The sequence below is a fragment of the Trachymyrmex septentrionalis genome, unplaced genomic scaffold (assembly GCF_001594115.1).
Source record: "Trachymyrmex septentrionalis isolate Tsep2-gDNA-1 unplaced genomic scaffold, Tsep1.0 scaffold87, whole genome shotgun sequence".
Classification (NCBI taxonomy): Eukaryota; Metazoa; Arthropoda; class Insecta; order Hymenoptera; family Formicidae; genus Trachymyrmex; species Trachymyrmex septentrionalis.
In genome coordinates, this window is record NW_017306059.1 from 1,642,516 (window position 1) to 1,649,537 (window position 7,022).

The 7,022-nt window shown below is 31.3% G+C and overlaps 1 protein-coding gene across 4 annotated transcripts in view; it reads right to left on the bottom strand.

The window, feature by feature from the left end:
• The window catches only part of LOC108755453 (extracellular sulfatase SULF-1 homolog), a 78,786-nt gene that overhangs the window by 16,983 nt on the left and 54,781 nt on the right, over positions 1–7,022 (bottom strand). The window lies entirely within an intron of this gene.

Below are 7,022 nucleotides of genomic sequence, written 5' to 3' on the forward strand. Positions count from 1 at the left end.
ATAATAAAAAAGTTATAGGATAGCAGAGAGAAAAAGAGAGAGAGGAACTTCGGGTATGCTCTCTCTCTCTCTCTCTCTCTCTCTCTCTCTCTCTCTCTCTCTCTCTCTCTCTCTACACTAGAAGTGACACCGAAGGATTAGATATAATATAATATAATACTTATATTTTAATTGTAAAATTTATGTATATATTAATTTTCACGTTTATTTGAAAATATTATTTGTCGTTCAGTTCTAAACTTTTGTGTCCAATAATTAAAATGCAATATAAGTATATATTGAATAGGGTGTTTTAGGATAATTAGAGACAAACTTCAAGAGACCTCATGAAAAGAATCAACTTTTATTAAGGAATCTATATTCTCTTTCTCGACGCATTTATAAGAAGTTATTCCATCGAGTCTGACTAGTTCCTTTGATTTTGTTTTTGTAAAAAGATAAAAAAAAACGAAAACGTAGACTAATATTGTTAGACACATGCAATGCTTACTTACAGTAAATATTGCGTTAATAAATATTTAAAATGAAAAAATTATATTCAAATATATGCTCACATTTAGTAAATATTTCATTAATACTATTGAAACAAATCTTTAATAAAATTCAGTAAACTTTTTCAATATACTTTACAGCCGGTTAAAACAAGAACGTAACTTCTTAAAAATGCGTCGGAGGCAAGAGGATACAAATTCCTTAACAAAAGTTTCTTTTGATGAGATCTACTGTTCTCAAATGAAGTTTGTCCCTAAGAACCTGACACATCCAATATGTACACGTTTCGAAATGCATAGTTTTTCCAGCAATTATATTTATTAATAATTTAAATATTTTTAACTAATTGTAAGGAATTTTATAAGTTTCCTGCACAATAATTATAAAAACTTTCTAATAAAAGATGGTCACAAGTACACAAGTACAATAGAAATACAAACATAATATCATAAACCGTTTAGCATAAAAGAAATTTATTTTCTTTTTGGAATGAAGAAAATTAACTTGTTTATCAGACACTGTTTATCTAATACATAAAGGAAAAAGATCAGAGAATCCGAGGCTGCATGAATTTCTTGTGGAAAAATTGAAAAAGTACACATTTCGCTCGGCTATACTGGTGATAAATCAAAAGGCAATTCCATTTTCCGACTTCTGCTTCTCGTGAAGGTTCCTTCCTTCCTTCAAGACTCATCCCGTTTGCCGAAACCTGAATTATTCATACGGGACGGCATCAAATAATTAATTCAAAGGCACTACGGTAAAGTTCTTTTGGGTCTTCCTTTAGTTCCACTTTCGTATATCCTCCTCTTATCCCTGTGCAATATATGTATCAATGCTTATTTATAACAGTTATACGATAGTGAATTCGGGCGCACGTGCGCACACAGAACGATTTTTTGCTAACATCAGACCATCATGCGCGATCAATCACATTTACTTTCGTTTAGCACTAATCAGAGACGCCTCAATAAAGATCGTGGGCATCGTTTCTGTCCGCTAAACGTAATGATCGATAAATCTACACGATACATGGCTGCAAATATTTATTTGGCGTGAATCATCAGTTCAGTTTCTTAAACGAGGATTCATGACCAATCATAGCATGTGAATTGAAAATTGGGAACATATTAAAAGTGGGAAATGATCTCTTCAGCATTCTATGTCTGGCATAATATAATACCAAATAATGATTTGTTTTATTTATTTATACAATAAATCACATCGCTTTCATACTTTAGATAAAGTTAGACATAAATAATTTCTCCTATTTAAAAATATATACATGATTATAATTGAAATATAAATATACATTCGAATTGACCCACCTTCCAATTTTTGGAAGGTAGGTGGGGTCTTGCTTCTCCTTGCACAGTAAAATGAAATAACATAAATTCTCATCAGGCAAAAGGAATGTTAGAGCCGGCGAATTCACTAAGAAATTCTCCACTTCTTTCTCGACCACCCAGTATCTATGGATACATATAAACGAGCACTTCTCTGTTCGAGTACTTATATATTTATAATTCTATCAATCAGATAACACATTTGTCATATTCAATTTCAACAATCATATTTCTCTAACTGTATTAACTGTCGATATTAGATTTTTAAAACAATAAAAACGTTATACATTTAAAATATAGTGCGATTATTTTATTAAAATTGTGGCTAGTTATTATGCATCGCACCTGTTGCTTCGAAGAAGACAAAAGCACAATACAAGATAACTCCACAATAAAGAAAAAATCGTGCGAATTAAAATTCAGAACGCATCTCGAACACATTCGATCGTAAAAAAATAGAATCTCTAAATGGACTTGAAGGAGAGCATAGAATGTGATATATTCTATTTTAATAAGTTTAATTTTAAGATTTAATTATATAAAGATTAATGTCGAGAAATTAAACAAAATTGCGATAAATTTTTTATATTTCTGTCAAAAGATAAAAGATAAAAAGCGATTATTAAGCGATGCAGGTGATATCGTTATATTATTATATTTGAAAAATACTGTACATTGTAAAATTTGCAAGTAATGCTTTCGTAATACTAAATAATATAATACTGAACCAAGTACTACAAGTTTAATTAGATTTACAACATTATATATACAATAATATATGGAAGACAATACTTGAGAAAAATAGGAAAAAGAAACTATAAAGTATTACGTTGATGTAAAAATTTCGTCATGTTTATCAAATAAAATTGAAAAAAATGTTTCATCAAACTCAAAGCAAAAAATTGTCACAAACTTCAAGTATATCCATTTTCTTATCCTAAAGAGAAATTTTTCAATATCTTTTTAAAAGAAAACTTCAGTTTTCATTTAATACGAGTATAAGACAGGTGGAAAGAATGACATATCTTTCGCAGCATATATCTTAATATATAAAAGAATTTCAAAATATCCTTGTATATGAGATATATTGAAATTATTTTGAATCAATATTTCTGTAGAATTAAACAATTCACTAAATAAAAAACATTAAGACTTAATATTATGTTACGTTAAGATTTCTTGCCCCTTTATAGTTATTAATAATTTTATAGATACTTGCAAATAGATGCAAATTACCGCTACAAAAAATATTCATTATTAAATAACTATTAAATAACATCATCAAAAAAATAATACAGACTCAATTATAGAAAACTTTTTTCTTGTTCGTTTTAATATCAACAAAGTCCGACTAAGCGAAGTACAACAGTTCTTACACTTTCAAAAATAAATATACTCTTATCATAATGGTGAATTTTCATACGACACCATTCAAGATCACTTAAATTAAACGGCGCGAATAAACTTAGAATATTGCGATGTGCCGGAATATCGATGGTAATACGGAGGAAATCTGCGATTATTTTAGGAAGTTGTTTCGTGCTGTGAGAGCATTAACCTGCTTTTCGGGAGATTCTAAGGAAACACGCGCAGCGTGCTTTGGCCCGACGTGATCGTTTATACGTTCGCATGTCGACCCCGTTCGTTACGACCGAGCACTGAAACCCGTGCCGAGATTTAAGGGTACATCGCATGCTCCTGCACCACCGCACCACCGCAGCCTAACGAGCTGTTCAACGAACAATGTTACTTTCGCAAAAAAACTCGCATGATGAATCGGGATTTCACTTCGTGCGCGAATCGCGCGGATCGTTATTCGTAGCTTTGTATACTTTCATACACTTGCTTTGTATACTTAAGAAAATATCATAAATCCAACCTACATAGAATAGTAAAAGAAATCGATGAAAAGGGGAAGCAAGAAGGGTTGTGGCAAGCAGATCGGAAATTTTAATTACAGTTGAGATGAGATTCATGTGGAATTTAAATCATAAAGTAATGCCTCACAAATTACTTCAAATGTCTTATGTTTTACCGAAATTTTACCGACATCTCTGAAGAGCAGGAATCAAGATGTTGGACATTAATTTGTTCTTTCATTAAAAGGTATATATATATAAGAATTTTTAGTTCTATAGATTATTAAAATAGTAATAAAAGTTGATAGAAAACTCGATCATCTTTTAGCTTCTATAGAGCCAATTTACAAAAAGAAAATTATGTGTACTACTCAGTAAACATAAATAATGAATTATGAAGATTTCTCCAGCTTTCACATAGACTCGTGATTTCGCTATCATATTTTATTTAATATATTTCTTTTTCATTCGTCAAAATATTGCGTTTCACATTATTATCATTATATGCTTTCATTTGACGTACAGGCACACACCGGAAATCAAGACGTTCATCTATCAGTTGTGAAATAGCAGAGATATTTGCCGCACGTACTAACAAGTACAAGTACGTATTATGGTAATCAAACTTCCTACAGCCACTTGAAACAATACCGCGTCACGTGTCGGCGGGGCTTTCTTCAACGCTAACGGATACAGAAACGTTCTCCTTACGATCGTCGTACGTCATACCATCGACGTCATCTCCGCCGCTGTCATTATGCATTTATTACGATAGGTCAGATAATGGATCCTAATTTCCTTCATTATTCATGCAAACCCCGCTTGCATCCTAAAGACTTTTCTCTTTATCTCCTCTCTTTTCAGTTCACATCTTATCTCTGTTTTCAGTCGATATCTCACGTTAAAATGCTCGCGATTGTAACTGACGTTGCGAAACACAAGTCGTTTACGATAGAATTGAATATGCGATACGTCATTACTTTTTAGACAAAAATGGAAACTCTTATACGATCCTCTCTCAAAATGAGATCTATTGTATACTTCTTATCAAGTACACAATGAGAAAAAATAAATTAACGTAAACTAATCATATGTTCTGATCGAGGTAATGATATTAAAATCATAAAATTTATAAGAATTAGTTAATCAGTTTGAGAGAATTTAAATTAAGAATTATTGTTTCTAATTACAAGTAATTGTTCATGTTTTAAAATGCGAGAAATTATTTACATTTAGCTCCTAGAGACTAAACATAACATACATTTACATACATACATCACTACTAAACTATTTTTCTATTAAAAAACATTTGATGTATTAAAATATTAAAATAAAATATGTTAAAAACTATTATGTAAATTTCTGATAAATCTGAATATATATTTGATTATATACTTAAATATATATTTAAATATAATTATAAGAATAAAAATGATAATCTATTTAAAAAAATTAACATCTTTTACCATTGCCCAATACAATAATATTCATATTACAATATAAAGAATAAAATATAAAATAATTTCTAATACATATTTAGATAACTTTAATATGTGAAATAACGAAAAATCATATTATTTATCATTAATTCCTCAATATATATATATAAAATATTCCTTAATAATTTTATTAAAACTGACTTAATAATAATAAATCACGTAAAATCACGAAAATAATGCTTTTCTAGAAAATGTCTGCATGCCTTACTTTCTAAAAATTATAATTTTAAAAATAAAGAAAACGTTCTACGGATAAAACAAATCCCTGAAATATCAAATAAGTACTTGTATTTCTTTTATTCGTAAAATTTTTTTACTCGTCAGATTCCAAAATTATGAATGCATCTTAATGGTGAGAATAATGTATCCACTACCGATGAAATTCTTTCGCGAAAATGACAAAGAAAATTTATCATTTGGTCAGTCCCAGTATTCTGGTCAGACACCCTGGGACGATAACAAAAAACAAGTTTCTTCCTTTCTCTAAAACACCAATCAGTACTTTGCGAAATACGTTCCTTTATTGTGAATTTGAAAAGAAATGATCATTTCTCCTGATAATTCGACGATCGAAAAACTTTGTTGAACATTCCTTAAATGCCACATCTATACAGTGAGATTCTAAGCTCTCGGACGAAATAAATGAGCAATTTTATTATCTCCACTTTTTATTTATAATCATAATATGATTCTAGACTACAATTTCTACTTTTGTGTCATTCTTTACAAATGTGATTGAATCCTTAAATAAAATTAAGTACATGTAACACGCGTAATATGTTGCTACAGAATTATTAATTTCTAATTCAACTTTCTGTGTTTATATATTAGAAAAATTTATCATTTTCTATCTGGAGTGGAATCTAATTTAAAAATATATTATTTTTTAAATTTTTGTACATTATACACACCTTCGACAAAATCAATAATATTTTATATTCTGCGTGATATTATTATGCAAATATCTATAAGCGAAAGTGCGAGATTGAACTGAAAGGGGTCTGATTCAATCAGGTTGTGCAAGATTGTAGTATAGTCGAGACGAGTTTCATACGAGTATGGGCCATCGAATCGAAATGTAAATGTATGCTAGGGGCAAGGTATGAGTTTGTCAAGCGAGAAACTTATATCATCAACGGTCATTCTTGAGAAAATCGTAAAGCGAAATAACATATCATGGCAATTAATTACACTTTCACCTTTGGCCGCGATTCTAAACGAATTTATCTTAACAAATCCGAGCTTTATTTCGACGACACAGACATTGCGCCGGAAGTAGAGAAATACGATGTATACACGAATTTTGGAAGATCGCCAATCGTAGCAATCGTGCCGGATGTAGGCGAGTGGTTCGATCGACGAGACAGGAGCCTGGCTGGCTGGTCGGCTGGCTGGCTGCACTTTCAGGGAGCAACGTCCTGCCTACGCGAATATGGTCGCAAACGAACGCGACGGAAAGGAAGATACGGACGAACAAGAAGAAGCAGAGGAGATCCGTTCTCTTGCCCGAACGTGCAAGGTCCCGAGCGAGCGCACCGATTGGTTCCAGCGATCGCAAGATTTTTGCCTCCCTTTGCACCCCAGAATATACACCGTCGCCTTGCATTCCTTTCACCCAGCTCAGTTCTAGCAATGTTAATTATTTTTAACTGAAACTTATCTGATTTTCTGACGCTCTTTCTAGATAGAATCTAAAAACAAATTGAAAACCAGTTAAATCGCAATTAAAATTAACCAACGTTTAAAAAATCGGACTTTAGAGATAGGTATTGGATCTCTGGAGGTACAAATTGCCATGCACCTATACGTGCAATAAAATTCTGATG